Below are 19,634 nucleotides of genomic sequence, written 5' to 3'. Positions count from 1 at the left end.
CCTTCCCAAATGAAACCGTTTCCCTTTTAGGGTCACTGAGATCAGCAGATATTTAACTTCCAGGAGCCACAAGGAAACTTTCAAAGTAAAAGTTAAAACTAGATATCTTTTACCACAGATTATAAAACTATGGTGTCACCATTTCAATATCATTAAGCTGTTTATGGCTTTATTACTGTGCAGTAACCTCTTGGGAAATATCCTAAATTACATTCACACATTCCTTTAAAGAATCTTATTTTTATTTACAAAAAAAGCAAATCCCAAAGCAAGCCCTTTACTAAAATTTAAATAACATTCATTTTAATAAACTCATCATTTCACCTCTATTGAAAATCACACATTTAAAAACAAATCAACATGTGCTTCAATATTTCTTTTGTTTGTTACACAAGCAACTTGGGGATTTTCTAAATTCACTGGGGTCTTTATTATTTATCATGTTCAACTGCTTGTTAATGCAAATGTCTAACCACTTAATAATATGACAGCAACTCAAAGCATGAAGACAGTCCAAACAGCAAGCTGAAATTTAAACCCAGCTTCAGAATGGTGAGCGGCAGTTCTCGCTGAAAACACCCTGTGTATGTCAGAGGTCAGAGGAAAACAGTCAGGTTGCTCTGAACTGAAAGCAGGGCAACAGTAACTTCAATAGCCGCTTGCTGCGAGGCATGCAGAAGAGCATCTCTGAATACACAACACATTATTATACCTTAACACAGTATTCTTGTTGACCACAGCGTCCAAAGTGTACCCTTCTTCTATTGCTGCTTCCAGCAGGATAACATTCTCAGACCGATTTTTATAACTTCACTGTCCTCAAATAGCCTCCACAGTCACCAGATCTCAATCCAGTAGAGCACTTTTGCAATGTGTTGGAACGGGAGATGTGCAGCTGAAAAACCACTGTTTGATGCCATCATATCAATGTGACCAAAATCTCTGAGGTATGTTTATGTAACCTTGTTGAAACTTTGCAATGAAGATTTCAGGTAGTTTTGATAGCAAAAGGGTGTCTATCCCAGTACTACAAGCAATAATAATAATAATAATAATAATAATAATAATAACATTAACAATAATAATAATAATAATAATAATAATAATAATAATAATAATAATAGTAATGATGATGATGATGATGATGATGATGATGATGTTGTTATTTTCTGTCAAACTATATTTTATGTAAGTGACATCGGTGTCTTTGAAAGAATACCACATGAAGATATAAAAAAAGTACAAAAATCTAACATAGAAAATACTGGAAAAAAATCCTTAAAAAATAATTAATATAAAAAAAATCCAAGTTTAGCTGTCAAAATCATTTAAGACCATCAATATAATACGAATATATTAGACATAATTATCAGTCTTGTTGAGTACTGAAAGACTGAACACTGCAGATGTTTGAGTTAGACAAAAGGGGAAAATAAACAGAAAAAAATATATAATTGTATCAACTATTGACTAGATTTCACAATGGGTGCATCCCTATTAAGCTTGTTGACAGGGAATTACAAACATCGGAATTGGGCCACTTCAGTGAGTTTCAGTCTGGGATGCCAAAGTAAATACTCGCTGGACATCTTATCACTATAAAAACTTTACTCCAGAGCAAGCATGGGGAGGTTCAGTGTGTAACAGAGTGGTAGTATCACTGTTTTGTTTTGCTGAGATCTTTGCTTTGCCTGGGAAAGCCTCAACACGGGAAGGAAATCGTTTCATCGCACCTCCCTTCTGTCATTACAGTCAGCAGCTTTGCAAGTTTAATCTGTCACCCATACAGGTTCAAACAGATTTAATGCACAACCAGGCAATCTAGCAAGCTGGTGAGTCAAATACATGCTGAAACGTGCTGTGGATTCCCAAGAAGATCGACTGGCTGAAATCTATCAAAAGTCTAGCACTCATAAAACTTCACATTGATTGTTTGTGTTCTTTCTTGCACTTGCGTCTTCAGAACATAAAACCAGTGCTGGTTTCATACTTTTAGAATCACATACACATCACTTGAAATACACAGTAGGCATAGAATGCAAAGGAAGAGAGGGCCAAAAAGGCACCTAAAAGTTATCCCTACCCATGTTTGCTTTAGATTTTGCACAAGACTTAAGTCCTCCACACCCATATACTGTGGAACATAGTCATCCTAGTCATTTAATTTATACAGGTTATGCATAAAGACATTTTGTGAATATTTAAGTGGTTAGGTATTTGGTTTCCTGTTTTGTAACTGTGTTATGACATTTTTATAACTTGTGGGATTGGGCTTTGTGTTTTCCAACAGACATTTCTGATACTGTATTGCACATTATGCATATAAAACCAGTTAAAAATAACTATAAAGAAGTTTTAAAAGGATAAAGAACCAGGTACATGATATAATCCAATATCATTTAACCCACCGTACATCCAAGTCTATCTACTAATTACATATCAAAGTAAACTAAGTTATTCTTTGTCATATGTGAACAAAGTGAACAATTATGTTTTGCTCTCTGGCTAATTTAAGTGCTTAATAAAACTGCACACTTTTAATGTTTTTCCTGTAACTTACTGAATGTAAAAAGGCCAGCACAGCTCAACTGTTAGAGCTGTGCGACATAATTAGTATTATCATGGGTTGGTAGCACTACAATAATTTAGTGCAACATTACATGCACAATGCAAAAATTTCACATGTCTATTTATTTTCATAGACACACTTTTGTATTTACACACTGTTTCTTCTTTTGTGGTTTTTTCGGGGGGGGGGGATTCTTGAAAGAAGCAGAACTTGAACTTGGCTTGCTTAGTGCATTTGTATACTGGTATAAAACACTCTCAGTGACATAGTTTGAATACAGGTTTCTAGTGTTAATGTCTTAAAAATGATACTGGCAGAACAGAGCTTCTCAGGAATGTGCTTTCAGCACAACAGCCCTCCATCTGTTCATCTCATTCTGTGGAACTCATATGTGCAGCACATCAACCTTTGAGCTTTTCCAGTGTAAATAAACCCAACAGGTAACAGCAAGTTGTGACCCAAGTGTTGGCTTGGCTGTACAGTTTCCATTTCTTTATCGTTAATTCAGGGTGCTTCTGTATGCACCATGAAAATAATTTGTTATATGTCCCCCAAATCTCTGAGGCCCATTCACTCCCACTCTATCCAGATAGCAGAGAAAACAACTGGAGGCTGCCAATTCAGTCCTAAGGGTAAAGTAAAACTGGAAAGAAGCTACTAGAACAGTCCTGGATATTATAATATAAACTTTTACAAATATCTGTGTTTTGTAATGGCTACAATTAAAAACGGTACTGTTCTTTTTTAATACAATAGTATTTATCTGTTACTTAACAGCAAGTAATTGTTTTATTTTCTAGTATCTACTGTGTACAACTGAACAACTATGCAAAACGTGCCAGTGCCGTTCGAATCACAAGTCTTATCACTACATCTACCTCTGATTTTAGTACCCTGAAAGTGAAACTAAACTAAACCCTGTCACTAACTGTTCATGTTTGCAATATTGTAAATGGCTTTTCTATTCTGAGCACTCGAAGCGCTTTATACAACTAATTCGTTCACTCAATCACACCCATTTACACAGACACTTTTTCTAAGCTGTTAAGTGCTAACTATCTAACATTCATACACATTCACACTCCGATGGAGTGTACGAGGGAGTATCTTGGGATTAGTAACATGGGGTTAGTATCTTGCATGCAGACTGGAGCAGACTGGGATCGAGTAGCTGACCTGCTCTACCACCTGAACTGCAGCTACCCCTCTTGTCCATATCCAACTAACTTCTCTGTGCTAAAGTGAGGACAAGCAAAATTAATTTTTCATTTCATCTATTATTAAACTCAATTGGCTTCTCTGAAAATGTAAAAGAACCCACCCACCATTTTAATCACACTCTAGATCTTGTTCTGACATATGGAATGGAAACTGAACATTTAACAGTATTTCCTGAAAACCTATTTTTTTCTGATCATGTCCTAATAACATCTAAATTTACAATAATAGATTACACTGCAGTGGGGAATAGATTCCATCACAGTAGATGTATTTATGAAAGTGCTATACCAATGTTCAGGGAAATAATTCATCCACTGTTATCTTCTTTTATGCCTTGTGCCATCAGAGAGCACAGCAGCTACCTGAACGCTAATTCCTCAGAGGTCGATTATCCGGTTAATAATTTTACTTCTTCACTATGTATGACTGTACTGTAGATAATGGAGCTCCTTTGAAAAAGAAAGCTTCAAATCAGAAGTACTTGACTTCCTCGTATAACTCTAAAATGCACACCTTAAAGCAGATAACTCATAAGGTGGAGAGGAAATGGCGTCTCACTATTTTATAAGATTATCACTTACGTGGAAAAAAGAGTTTGCTGCTTTAAAAAAAGCCTTCTGTAAAGCTCAAAAATCTTCCTATTTATCACTGATTGGAGAAAATAAGAACACCCTTAGGTTTCTCTTCGGCACTGTAGCCAGATTGACAAAAAGCCAGAGCCCCAGTGAGCCAAACATTGTTTTAACATTAACTTACAATGACTCCATGAGTTACTTTACAAATAAAATATTAATCATTAGAGAAAAAAAATTACTCATAATCATCCCACAGAAGTAACATTATATACAGCTACTTTTGTACAGCTACCGATGATATTTATTTAGAGTCTTTTTCTACAAACTGAGTAATTACTGAAGTTACTGAGTAAGTTACTGATCAACCTATCTCAATTAAGCTGTGTACCACAGGCCTTGAAGCTGGCAGTAGTTAACCCTTTAAAACCGGTCGGAGCGGGAACGCTCTGTTTTGCGTAACTATTTTAAAATCCCTGTAGAACCAGAAGGGCAGAGCAGACCCGGCCCCACTTTACATTCACGGGAACCGTGTGGAGAGGGTACACTCCATGAGGTTTCTGGGCGTGCAGATCTCTGATGATCTCTTCTGGACTGCAAATACCACTGCGGTGGTAAAAAAGGCCCAGCAGCGTCTCCACTTTCTGAGAGTGCTCAGGAGGAACAACCTGGAGGAGAGGCTGCTGGTGACATTCTACAGAGCCACCATAGAGAGCATCCTAACGTACGGCATAACAACATGGTATGCAGGGTGCTCAGCTGCAGACAGGAAAGTACTGCAGAGGGTCATCAACACAGCCCAGAAGATCACTGGCTGCTCTCTGCCCAGCCTGGAGGTCATTGCAAACTCCCGGTACCTCAGCAGAGCTGGCAATATCATCAAGGACCATTCTCACCCCAGCAATCAACTGTTTGAACTATTACCGTCAGGCCGACGATACAGGTCACATAAAACCAGGACAAACAGATTCAGGGATAGCTTCTTTCCCAGAGCTATCACCGTTGTAAATAAGCACAAAAACAATTGAACCTGCTTAGCCATACCATACTGTCACTGTCATTATATTATGCTGCTATTCATACTGTCATACTGTCATTATATTAATGCTGCTATCCTGTAAATATCATACTTTACTTTTGTTGAGTACTTACGTTTGTTTTATTGTACCTTTTATATTTTACATTTATATTTATTATTGCATTTTGCACCAAGGGAGTGGCACTCCAATTTCGTTGTACCCTGTACAATGACAATAAAGGCTATTCTATAAAGGCTATTCTAACCACGTAAGCTAGCGCAATAATTTTTTTTGCATATGAAACCGGAGGAGTTGTACTTACATCTTATGCCACCAGCTTGCCCTAGGTCCCGGTTTCCTTCCACATATAGCTTTGCAAAAATAGCATAAAAAGCACTTGCAGCATCAAAAACATAATATTCCAGAAACACGCTTTGCCGATCCGATCAGCTGGTCAAAGGTTCCTACGTTGGAATAGACATCAGCGCGAACTATCGCATGTCCACCATTACTTGCCCAAAACCGGAAGTGACGTCATTTCGTGGAAAAGTTTTTTTTACCTTCGGGGGCTTATAAGCCTATAGTGGTGTTTTTAAAAGTCATATTTGGCTTTATGCTTTTCTGAATAGTTTCTGGGATGCTTAGAACTAAAACTGCACTGCTGGAAATAGTTTATTTTGCTGCACATGCTGGTTTTTTTGCAATTGCAATTGCAATGGATTAGAATATTTATTTTCGTTTTTCCTGCAATATATAAAAATTGGTGTATCTCAAAAATAAAACTATGAAGACACTCAAAATAAATTTCCTGTTGTTGGAAACTATTTTGTGCAACTTTTTTGTATTTACAGTTTTGAGGGATAAACCTCTTAAATTTCTCTAACTAGAAATATATGTAAAAAAACAAAACAAAACCCACAAACGATTTTCATTTTTTTTTGTAGTTTATTGCACTTTTTTGCAATTTATGTAGTTACAATGGACTTGATGCATACATATTATTACAATTTGGGCTATAACGGTTGTATTGATGTATAGCAACTTGAAATGCTCCCAAAAATGGGACTACAGCATGTAAAAATGTAAAGATAAGCTCTGGCGGACTTGGTTCTATGGTAGGTCTTAAAGGGTTAAACTGTTACTTAAAAAGCCATCACAGCCCCAGCTGTCTTAGCTAATTATTGGCCAATCTCAAAAATTCCTGAAAGAGTACTTGACAAACAGCGAACAGATCATCTGCAGAGGAACAGCTTATTTGAAAATTTCCAGTCAAGTTTCAGAGCTCATCACAGTACAGAAAGAGCTTTAGTGAAGGTCACAAATAATCTTCTTATGGCCTCTGACAGTGGACTCATCTCTGTACCTCAGTTACCTCGACCTCAATGCAGCATTTGACACATAATATTTCATTACAGCGATTACAGTATGCTGTAGGTATTAAAGGTACTGTGCTGCAGTGGTTCAATTCATATCTATCTAATAGACTCCATTTTTTTCATATAAATGGAGAGTCCTCTTCACACACCAAGGTTAATTATAGAGTTCCACAGGGTTCCGTGCTAGGACCAATTCTTTTTATCTTATACACGCTTCCTTTAGGCAGTATCATTAGAAGGTATAGCATACATTTTCACTGCTACGGAGATGACAACCAAATTTATCTATCCATGAAGCCAGATAAAAGAGTCAATTAGTTAAACTCCAGGAATGCCTTAAAAATATAAAGAACTGGATGACATCTAAATTTCTGCCCCTAAATTCAGATAACACTGAGGTTATTGTACTCGATCCTACAAATCTTAGAAATATGGTATCTAACCAGATACTTACACTGGATGACATTACCTTGGCCTCCAGTAACACTGTGAGGAATCTTGGAGTCATTTTTGACCAGGATATTTCCTTCAATGTACATATTAAACAAATATATAGGATTGATTTCTTACATTTGCACAATGTCTCTAAAATTAGAAACATCCCGTCTCAGAGTGATGTTGAAAAAGTAGTTCTTGTATTTATTACTTCTAGACTGGACTACTGCAATCCGTCATTATCAGGATGTCCTAAAAACTCAGTGAAAAGTCTTCAATTGATCCAAAATGCTACAGCAAGAATACTGACGGGGACTACCGTATCACTCCATGAGAGCACTTCGCTGTAGCACTGCAGACTTACTTGCAGTTCTTAGAATATTTAAAAGTAGAATGGAAGGCAGAGCCTTCAGCTTTCAGGCCCCTCTTCTAGGGAACCGGCTTCAAATTTGGATTCAGGGGACAGACAGTCTCTCTACTTTTAAAATTAGGCTTAAAACTTTCCTTTTTGCTAGAGCATATAAAGCCTGGATCAGGTTGCCCTGAATCCTGCCTTAGTTATGCAGCAATAGGCCAGGATGCTGGGGGATTCCCATAATGCATTCCCTGTTTCTTCTTCAGTCACTTTTCTCACTCGTGTGTCAATTCACCTCTCTGCATTTAATCATTACTTATTATTCATCTCTGGCTCTTTTCCACAGCATGTCTTTTGTCCTTTTATCCTCCCCTCCCCTCCCCTGTCAAGAGGGAGTTTTTCTTTCCCACTATCGCCAAAGCACTTGTATATAGGGAGTCATATGATTATTGCCGTTTACTTGGTTTTCTTTGAATTATTGTAAGTAGCACCTTGAGGAAACTTTTGTGATTTAGGGCTGTATGAATAAAAATGAAAGAAACTGAATTTAATTAATGCCTCATAATTTACACCTAATATCTAGGTGGTAAACCAACTATATTTCAAGCCAGTTAACTATCAGATTTATTACAGTACTTTGAGATACTCAAGTTCTTAAAATGTTTTATTGGCTGAAGGATCCCCTTAATTTCAGAGAGCTATGAAAACACCATAAAGTGTACTTACACATGAATTTGCTACTTTAGCAGAAGATTAATGTAGCCATCTTGTTTTTCTTGGAAAAACAAAGGCGTGAAAAAAAGTTTCAATGTTGAGGCACTTCTAAAATACATGACGTTACTATTTTTTAGTATGCAGCATATAAACAGAAAAATATGTACAATGTGAAATTATAATTGTAAATATAGCTGTCTTGAATGTCTTTAGTTGGGCTTTGGCGCTTTGTAGTAATCTATAGTGGCAGCTGCAGCAATACTGCAGCAACAAAAATCACCACACAGGTTCGAGACATTGTTTCATGAGGAACTGCAACAGAAATCATAGCACAGTAATTTGAAAGAAAGTTAAAAGCAGCAAAAGCTCTAATACTTTTTCCCTCCCACTGTGCACCAGACTGTCACACTCTGAAGCCTCGCTGCTTACTCAACCAATGAACACAGCAGAGTAAGAGCTGTTCCTATGCCAGGAAAACAAGATATTGTTGTGAAGCACTTGGATACTGTGCATATTTTTTTTGTTTTGTTTTTTATTTCCTTCTGTGCAAACAATGAAAAAAATCTGCTATGGCAGTATGAAAGACAGCTAAATCTACCAGCAAGTTTGAGCCAGCAACAATGAGGTGAACTGAAGCTTAACTACTGCTGTGACTGATGTCAGGTGGACAAGAAGAAACGGTATATATTTAGATTTTTTTAAGAAAAAGAAAAAAGAAAATATGAATCCCCCGAACAGAAACAGATATCTACACAACAAATGAATACCTGATAACATGCTGGATGACATCATGAAAATGATACCCTATAGAATAGTTACCTAAGAAATAGAAATATTCATCAATTGATGAATTTAAAATTGATCAATTTGACAACTGAAAATTATCCCAACAACAAAATAATTTCTCTTACTACATTTCTGAGTTGCTGAGCTTTATTAATTTCCCTCTCTCTCTTAGGGTCAATACAAACTTAATGAAAGACAACCAAAACAAACACACTGAGATGCACAAGTGATAAGATTTTAAAAAAGTAAAAACAGCAAAGTAAGACTGATGGGTTAGTAAAATGTCACTCGCCCCTTTTAGGTGAGCATTCACTTGAAGAATAGCGCCTGGGTTTTCAGAGAAACTAATCATCATTGTGATACCCATTATTTCTGACTGTGATTGTAGGTTATGTCAAGCAGGTTAATACAAGAAAGCCTGGCTTTGTTTTAAACCCTTGAGCATCTGTAGGAAGGAAAAATTATATTCTGAGAAATATCAAGATTATAACCATGTTACTTCTTGTCACTGCACAGGCTGGATATATTCAGTAGACTGCTTGCCTAACACTAAAAAGCTTTCCAGTGTTCAATAATAATACTTTAAATCTAACAGGAATAAGCACTGACAAGGAATCTGAAATAATCTGGACATGGTCCATGAGCACATATGACACAGACAAGCCAAATCAGAGTAACAAAAGTAAAACATGCTCTGCTGGGGCCACATTAAAAAAAAAACGAAGTGAAACTGTGACTTACTATGGAAGACCTTTAAGTGTTGAGTAATGATGTGGCCTGATATGAAAATGAGAAGTACTAATGTTGAAAGTAGATGCTTACAGGGCATGCTCTTCTTCTTAGTTTTGTACTGTTACTTTAGTCCCCTATTTGTCTCATAGAAAAGCTGTTGTATGTGACTTATGCAAATATTTAATGCTTTTTATAATTAAAATGATATTCAAAGTACTGACCTACATGATCAAAAGGCTTGTTCGAAGTCCAAAAGCAGAAAGACAGCATGATTTATTCAATTGATTTATTCAATTGTACAACACTTCTATTAAATTGTCACCGGTAAGTGCATTAAGTCTAATCTCCTGTATTCTAGTACGAGTTAAAATAAACTATTGAAATGCAGCATTTTCCCCACACAGAGTATATTTTACAATTCACTTTTTCACCCATCTAAAACAAAAGCTTGAGTGATTTACTATTGGACAATGCACTCGATTTAGCACCGGACTTTCAAGTCTAGTGTTTCCCTATGAGCAAACTGGTCAGGTTACTCTTGGTGTGGCAGTCCTTGATGATTCAGCTGTCTTCAGTTTCTTGTTCTGTGGTTCGAGAGACAGCATTGGGTGACCATAGAATTTATAATGTTCTGTAGTTTTAGCCACTCTAACCAGAACCGAGTTTTAGAGCTGGTGCCACTATGCTGCAGCTCACCAGTGCTGGAGAGCAGAACTGGGGCTACTTAACTCCAGCTGCACTCGCACTATCTGATGCTGGTGTTGATGTCATCATTATGTTTGTCTAGGATCAACATTGCAACTGACCAGTCACTTTATTGTGATGCCATATGTAGAGGAAAAAGAAAATTTCCTGTTACTCTCTAACAAATGGTAAGAATCCCAGGTGTTTTCTTTAATAATTTATACAATATAATAAATACAGCATCAGGTTAGCTTTCTTGTTATCCAAAGATAGCTTAGCCATGCTGGTTTGCTAGTGATAATTTTAAAAATTGCTGAATGTTCAGACAACGTGACTGGTCAATTGATCCTGGACCATCACTGTCATGATAATACAGAACACTACCAACATGGGGATATCACATTGCACACTGCAATCCAGGTGGTGGAGCTGAAGAAAAAAATGGGTGTGCCTCCACACTCCGGTAACAAAAGTTACAAGAGGCCTACAAATAATTATAAAATGCGCACCACTAGAATAATTATGTGTAGTTCTTATTTATTAAATACTATTGAATGCAGTGTCATCTACTAGTTGAAATCAGGTGCTACTATGTACAAGTATCTACTCTCAAGCAGGACTAAATTTGAAAGGCTACTTGTAATTAATCTGCTCTGCTCAGCCTTATATTAGCACACTGTAGCTAATGTTAGCTATGTAGCAGAGAGAGACTAAATCAAGTAGGATACATAGTGTCCATTGATTTTTTTTAATGGGTTAATATCTTGCATCAGTAGATAATGACTCGATAACAAACACAAACAGAGATAACATTCATATGACAGAGAAACTGAACGAAGATGATCTGAGAACTGAAATAACATCTACATCCTGAGTTACAAGAATCCCTTAAACTGAGGCTGATAGGCAGACAATGCCTAGAAGGGCAGTTGGAGAGCCACGAAGTATAATCCCCTATTTTGCAAATTTAAAGAGTATCAGTTTTGCTTTTTGCTCCCTCTTTCATACATTTATATATAAATGATTGGTTATTAATGTGAGCATCAGCCAAAGTTCACAATAATGAGTTCTGTGTATGCTTACATAATATCTATGACCCAAAAACTCAGGTTTCAGACAGTTTCCAACTGCTTTTTTTTCTTAGATCTGTATGATGTCATGATAGCAGATACATAGATAAACAACTCTAGCTTTGAGCATAGAACGCCCTCCTAATTTGGCCTAGTAGTTTTTGCAGAATTTTACAGGAGGACAAAAAGCCAAGGAGCTGTAATTAAAAAGCTTGGTTCTGTCTTGGCAGATAAACTATTCCCAGCAACTTTTCAATTTATAGCATTTTGTTATTCGATTTCCATAAAACTCACATTTTACACATTATACAACTCAAACTAAACGACTCACAAGAAGCAGTCTAACATATTACTAATATTAGGAACAAGTGTAACATGAAACAAGGCACAAATGCAGAGTCAGATTAAAGAAGTCTTCATATAAATAGCACGATTAATCTGAGCCCTCGTGAATATGCAATCAAACATTCTCCATAACTAAATAATATTAGGGTTGTGCTGGTGATCGCCAACAGTCTGCCAGTCATGGCAATATTTAGGGTTTTTTTTCTTCCCACTAAAGCATAATAGCAATATTACCTTCTTTAAATTCATATCAAATTTAACTTCCCTCACTATCCTGCCACATCACCATGCCGGCATATATCACACACAACAAGCGTGAGAGTGTGCATACAGAAACCTCTGGACTCCTTAAAATGAACAGGGATGTGGCGTGCAGCTACAATGGCCTATCGTAAACAAAACCACACAGAGGGTATTTTTGTCTGTTTTAATTTAAAGCTTGCTAGTTTAGCTCATTTCTTCATTTTTGTTTTTGTTTTAGTGGGATGAATAGGGAGACCATGGTGCAGAAAAGATGAGGTAGGTGCACCAATTTTACACACTAACAGCCTGAAAGACAAAACCATAAAGGGAAATGTTATGCGTTAACAGCATGCTGGCTGTGCACTTCTGTCTGCAAATCACATGAATGATGCGCTTCCCTACTATCTTTGCACCATTTTGTCTGTGTGCTACCAAGTATACAGGAGGAAAGTGCTTAAAAATGTATATTTTTAAAAATGTGCTTTGCATGTGCAGATTTCTACAGATTCCAAAGGGTACTCATCCTCACAAACAGTAAACCAAGCACTCACTGTTTAGATAATCTGTTTTTGTTTACCTGTGACCTGCTTGAGGTGTCAGTCAGGAAGTGACCTGCTGTCCTTATCTGCATCCATTTATAAATGACACGTTGGATTATGTACAGGATATTGGATTACACATAGAGCCAGATCTGACTACTTCCAAAGTGAGAGGAGGGGTAAAGGTGTTCCTGGTTCCTCGGGTAGTTGAGTGTACTGTACATTGCTCAGAAGTTCTGGAAGAACTAGTTTAAATCACATTAAAACACTAAAAGGAAGAAGATATCTTGGCTGACTGATTTGCCACTAGGAAACTTAGAAGATCGTCCAAAAGCTGCAGCGTTGGATAAATCACAATAAATGGATGATTACCTCCTAAGACACAGGTGTCGAACTCCAGGCCTCGAGGGCCGGTGTCCTGCAGGTTTTAGATGTGACCTTGATCCAACACAGCTGATTCAAATGGCTAAATTACCTCCTCAACATGTCTTGTAGTTCTCCAGAGGCCTGGTAATGAACTACTCATTTGATTCAGGTGTGTTCACCCAGGGTGTTATCTAAAACCTGCAGGACACTGGCCCTCGAGGCCTGGACTTCGACACCCCTGTCCTAAGAGGAGGGTGCTGCAATTTACCAGGTGCATTGTTTGGGGAATAGAAACCGAAAGTCACAATTTCTCTTCCAGGGAGTCATTAATCAGGTCCCATTTTTCTCATTACATAATGACTGCTGGTAATTTCCCACCCAGCCTTCTACTTTCAGCCATCTAAGGAAGTAGTCAACGACAAACTCCCAAAAGCACATGACACTTCAGAAGCATGCCGGGTTCTTTTATTTCCCTAGTTTTGGTATTAAAGCTGAATAAGCTGCCCAGTTTCAAAAGTCTCTACATTTTTCCAGTTAAAAGGTACATGTTTGCAGCTCTTATACTCAACAATAGTTAACTTGTTTTTTTGTATTTTGGAAAACTTTTTTAATACTCATTAATAACCCTACTCCAGGAAGGTCACAAAGAACTATACTCCTCAGAGGGTTGTTTCAGGAAGGGCATCCGGTTTAAAATATTTGCCAAATGAAGCAGTCAGCTCAGAACCAAAGGAGGCAGATCATTTTCGGTGAACCAAAAAGGCAGAAACCAAAAAAGAACAAGAAGCTGGCTAGGTACAAGTTTAGAGTTTCTTGTATAGAGACTATTTAGAAGATTACTACTGGATTACTAGTGGATAATCTCCTCACTCTTATAGTGAAAGTGCTGCATATAGACCAGTCCAGTATATTCCTGTCTTGTTCTTTCCCTACAGCTGGTCTTCTATACAGGTTGCTTGTGTGACGCTCAACATTCACCTGCTTGAGTCTCTTGTCCCATGGTCCAATAGATCCCAAATGCCTTAAATCTGTGTCATGGTAGGTACGTATTTTTTATACTGTCTATGGTTTCAAGGTGAAGGGGCTGCAGGTGGAGAAATACTTCATGTTCTAAACCCAAGGATTGTGATTCACTGGAGAGGCAGCTGACTATAAGGATTTAGGGTTAATGACTTTTTTTGAGTAGCAATTTTTTGGACAAGCTCTTAAGGAACTTTTATATACTTGTCACAATATAGTTGGTATTTTAAATATTTCCAAGGGAGAATGTTAAAAACTGTATTTTTTGCGCAGTGAGTGTCTAATTTTTATCCCAGAAATGGATCCTAAATCTATGTAAATACAAAAATCTCTTCAAAGTGAAGATCTGCTGCTTTCTTCTACTTTACATTAGTCTACATTGTAGGCCCTTAGGCTTTTGGGTACCATTTGGCTAAAGCATGACAAGTGAAAATATACCTTGGGTTCATTTAATGTATGAAATTATGAAATACTACTGAACTTAAAAAAAGAAGACCATATTAAATTATGAAAGGCCTGACACTCAGCTATGGGTGACATTTCAGTTTTATTATGAAAAAAAAGGTCTCACACATTTATTACCAATAATTAGGCAAAGAGGTAGTCAAACTCTAAAACCGTGAAACACAGTTTTAAGCAAAAATGTAACTTTATCCAAATGCAACCATTAGACTACAAGACATGTCATGTTGGAACATAAGATAACTACCAACCTACGCAGCTATAGGGGTTAATGAAACATCTGATAAAAAAACAAAACACATTTTAATAACAGGATCTTCTCTCGCCCACAATTTCCTTTAACCTTTTGTTCCCACAGAGATACTCAGTCTAATAATGCAATACAGCAGAGTTTTTCCTATAGTAGAACAGGATTATTAGAGTGCTTTTTTGTTTAACCTTCTTCCTACAGAAATTCCAAAAGTGATCGCTACAAAAACGCTCCATATAGGTAAGTTTATTAAGCCCAGCTGTTCCTGTCACCGCAAAGTATTTTAGAAAGCATCCTTATCAATATGTAAATCTCTTCCTGCTCTTCACACTCAGTCATCACAGATGTTTGCTTACAGACTGTATTTGTTCCCCCAAACCTATTTAGTTAGAATTAGAGAATCACTGTTTTATTTCAAGTTACAGTTGAACAGTTGCAGCTAATTCTCGTTTTTTTAATAAAATTAATATATGTCCAAAAAAACCCAAAAATATTTTGTTAACCGTAACCATTGTACTATACAATATTCAGAAATCTTTACATTAGAAGAAATTCCTAGTGAGTACTTTGCTTAAGAGTTGAAAGATTTCATTACTAAATTTAAACCACCAGCTGATCCAGCATTATTTTTGTAAGTGTGAGTGACAAATGAGAAAAGGTGAAGACAGTGGGGTGGTTTAATACTACTTAATAATACTTTCTTTAAACATTTAAACAATAGCCTTTGCCAAAGGTAAATGTCGTTCTGTTTCCTAACAGGGCGATGACAGCCACTCAAGTCAACACTGACAGCTATCGAGTCACAATGTAGCACCCACAATACATGAGGGAACAAGGGGATACTCTTTACTCTTTTGTTCAAGTGTACATGTGGGAGTTTGATCAACCAGGCTAAAGGATTTTGAGAAGGCATTTGAATGCATCCCTCGGTATGTCACGTACATCCCTTGGGTGCTTCAGAATTAAGAAGTACCAGGCGTGTTGTTACAGGCTAATCAGTCCATGCAGATGCATAGTGAGAGCTTAGTCAGCATTGGCAGCTATAAGTCACATTCATCCCCAGTGGGTGTTGCACTCTGCCAGAGGTGCCCTTTGTCACAGATTCTGTTCATAACTTTTAAAGACAGAATTTCAGGTTCAGCCAAGAGGCGGAGAGTTTCACGCTTGGTAGTCTAAGAATCACGTCTCTGCTTTTTGCAGATGATCCTGTCAGATACATCAAGTGATTACCACTGTCTCACACTGGAGTGATTTGTTGTCAAAGCACCAGTATTGCAGCCATATCCAAAGCCAGAGTGCCCACCCCAACATGGGAACAAGTTTCTGCCTCAAATGGAGGACTATTCCAACGCAGATTTTGTTCACTAGTGAGAGGAGAACTGAGAATGGAGTGAGAGCTTGACAGACACAGTGGTAGTGTTACAAACATTGTACCAGTCTGTTGTGATGAAAAGAGAGCTAAGTGTTAAGGCACAGCTGTCAACATCTGGGAAGTGACAGGAAGAATGAGTCTGTGGGTATAAACAGTGAAAATTAACTTCCTCCATAGGGTCTCTGGGCTCTCCCTTACAGGAGGGGTGAGGGGCTTATAACCACTGCTCCTCTATATCAAAAGGAGCCAGCTGAGGTTACTAGGATGCCTCCTAGATAACTCCTATGTGTGGTGCTTTGGGAACATCCGACTGGGAGGAGACCCGAGGACAAGCCTAGTACATGCTGTAGAGATTATGTCATTCAGCTGGTTTGGGAATGTCTCCATGTCCCACCAGAAGAGCTACAGGCAGTTGATGTGGATAGTGAGATCTGGTTATCTCTGCTTAGACTGCCACCCCTCCGATTCATACCCAGATAAACAGCAGAGAGTGGATGTCATTTCTTTAATTATTTCGTTTTAATTATTCTAATTATTTGGGGTGGCTTAAACTGGAAAGTGGACAAAGAAGAAAACCTTAAAACCGTGAATTAGGGATTTTATAATTAAAAATAACAAAAATCTTCTTCTAACTGAAAATGAATCAGTGGGAGGAGAGAAAGCGAATACTGGCCATGGAAGACATGTGATCGTCCTCTAACCTTAAGTTCAAAGACTCCGTGTAGTGGAAAAAGAAGTCAAGTGAAAATAATGGGCAACCTGACTAAGGCAGAGGCAAGGCGTTGCAGACTTCCCATTTTGTGGTAGACAGGTTTCACCAGCAATCAGATTCGCACATTCGCTTCCACAAGAGCTGTAATAACAGAGCCTGGACCGCTAACTGATTGTAGGTTACCTGCACAGTGAGGCAAAGGTGGGTGAAGTTGGCCTAGAGAAATATTAAACTTTACACTAGGTGGAAAAGTCAGTTTCCTTAACCACGCATCAGGCTAACATTACCTACGCTGATAAATGGTCCGTTTTCAGCCTGTCCTGACCTGCTAAAAATAAATAAACCGCAATGACTTTTCCTCGCAGTACTCAAAAAGCCACCACTGGCGAGGCAAACTGAAACCGTCACCCTCACTTTATTGTTTCTTTACAATGAACCACCTTAACCACGATATGACTAAAAGTTTCTGTGACTTTTCAAGTTATTGCCCCGCAAGTTTTCCAAGCTGGTGTCAGTTGGCAGCGTTAGCCAGCTAGCTCCCAAGTTAGCTTCCCAAACAATACTCACCTCTTACTGCTTGTGTCAAACAAAAATCAACTCCGCTTTTTCGACTTTAAGACTACAAAAAACTTCTCGATTTTATGTCCCTGTCTGGGACTCAGAGGAAAGAAGGATAGCTGCTCAACTGCGCTAAGCTACCGCCTGTTAGCATGAATGGGAAAAAGTAGAAGCAAACCACAGAGCAAGCCGTAGCTCCCCTTAGCAAAGAGTGACAGGACACCGACGGAGACAAGTTTAAAAACGGGGAAAAACTACATACCCGACGGCAGCTCCCGTTGTCCGGCAACTTTTGCTGTAACTTGAAGCTCGGTAGTAATCCAAATAGAGTGATTAAAGCAGTGCCTTCCCCACCGAAACTACCCACCGCGTCCGCAGACAGCGACAGCAGCTGGAAACTCTGCCGCTGCCCAGAAAATACAACAACAACATGGCAGCGCCGCGCCGCGTTCACGGCGCGCTGGACAGCCGGCAAATACAAAACTAAAACGTGCTTTTCTCTGACCTGCAGACATGTAACAAACTTCAAACAAAGCTGAAATGCGAATGAACTCGTTTATTCTGGCACAACGTTGATACAAACATTACGAAAAATGCCCATCATCATTACTTAGCGGAAGTTTATAACTTCACATGTTTTGTCTCGTCCAGCAAACAACTGACAATTATTTAAATATTAAGTTTTTACAGTTATGTTAAGTACAGTCGTGTACGTCTGTATGTCCGTATTATTACTTCAGCTGTTTTTTAGGGTCACCACAGCGACTTATCTGCCTCCATCTCATCCTAGTCCTCTGTCCCACCAGCCATTTGCATGTGACCATCAGTATCAATGGAAATCGCATCATCTCATTATCATCAGTATTATTGTTAATATTATTAGTAGTAGTAGTATGCATGCTTAATTGTCAGATAACCTAGTTGTTTTACCTTTACTCTCTTGGTCTCCATTCATTCTTCCGCCTTTAACTATAAAATTAGTGTTGGAACAATTTGTGAGTTAATTTTAATATTTCTTCTTTTGAAATAAACTTTTATCTCCTTTTACAACAAAAACATAAACAATAATAATCTTCATTTTTATGATATCTGTTGCTGCTTTGTGCAATACTGTATATCACTGTTTACCCACCTTGAGTACTTTATTGATATTCTTCAGTACAAAGGTTCACATACATTTATAGTGTCATGTCATGCATGCAGCGTTACCGCGAATGTCTAATTGGAATTATATTTATGTATATGTAACATCCCTGTATTATGTCTATGCTGTGCATTGAGATACAAGCAGTGCAATAATATTACTCTACTATGAACTCCTTATTGCCTTTAACTCCTTATTGAAGTTTACAAAATGACTTGACAAACAGGTAACAACATAATAAGGGTAAATTCAAACAGTGTGGCAAACATTAAAAACAGACAAAACAGAAAGAATTAGTAAAGTAACCCCCAAAACCACAGGGTGCAAGACAAGAATCAATAATAAAATAGAACAAAAGATGAAAGACTAACTAAGAAAAGAGGTGAAAGATTAATCAGGTAAAAGGAAGGGTATAAAACTTCAATTCAATTCAGTTTAATTCAGTTTTATTCATACAGCACCAAATCACAACAACAGTTGCCTCAAGTTACTTTATATTGTAAGGCAGGCCCTGCAATAATACATACAGAGAAAAACCCAACAATCATATGACCATCTATGAGCAAGCACTTTGGCGACAGTGGGAAAGAAAAACGTTTTTAACAGGAAGAAACTTCCAGCAAAATCAGGCTCAGGGAGGGGTGGCCATCTAAGGCCTTCTTAAAGTGATTTAAGAAATTATTTTAAGTGAATTTTGGACTGCTGGGCACAATAATAATAACAATAATTCTGTCTACTTAGTACTTTTTCACACCATGTTATTCAATTTAACTAATGCTTGCTTTTTAATTAGAATGTCACATAAAAAATATGATGTATTTATAAAATAACAGATTTATCCATCAATTCACAAAAATTGTTTGGGGCCTCTTTAAATACTTGTTAGTAATCTTTAAAAACTAATTTCCTTTCAAATATTTTTATTTAAATGTATTTGGACTTATCAAGATATTCGGTATTATTAATATCTGGTAGACAAATAAATTAAATGAGAATAGATTAGTGTATTACTTGAATTCCTTTCACATTAATTGATGTGAAAAGGAATGGTATAATGTTGTTAAAACAAGCTGCATATTAATAAACAAAA

At 37.5% G+C, this 19,634-nt stretch overlaps 1 protein-coding gene across 1 annotated transcript in view; it reads right to left on the bottom strand.

Moving 5' to 3' along the window:
• The window catches only part of plekhf2 (pleckstrin homology domain containing, family F (with FYVE domain) member 2), a 37,019-nt gene extending 19,171 nt beyond the window's left edge, over nt 1–17,848 (bottom strand). The window contains exon 1 of the mRNA XM_003456419.4: nt 17,663–17,848. The gene's annotated coding sequence lies outside the window, so the exon portion shown is untranslated. The remainder of the gene's footprint in view (nt 1–17,662) is intronic.
• Between the last annotated feature and the right edge of the window lie 1,786 nt (nt 17,849–19,634).

The sequence above is a fragment of the Oreochromis niloticus genome, linkage group LG11 (genome assembly GCF_001858045.2).
Source record: "Oreochromis niloticus isolate F11D_XX linkage group LG11, O_niloticus_UMD_NMBU, whole genome shotgun sequence".
NCBI classification, from domain to species: domain Eukaryota; kingdom Metazoa; phylum Chordata; class Actinopteri; order Cichliformes; family Cichlidae; genus Oreochromis; species Oreochromis niloticus.
The sequence above is the reverse complement of the archived record's forward strand: the minus strand, read 5'-3'. Positions and strand labels throughout refer to the sequence as shown.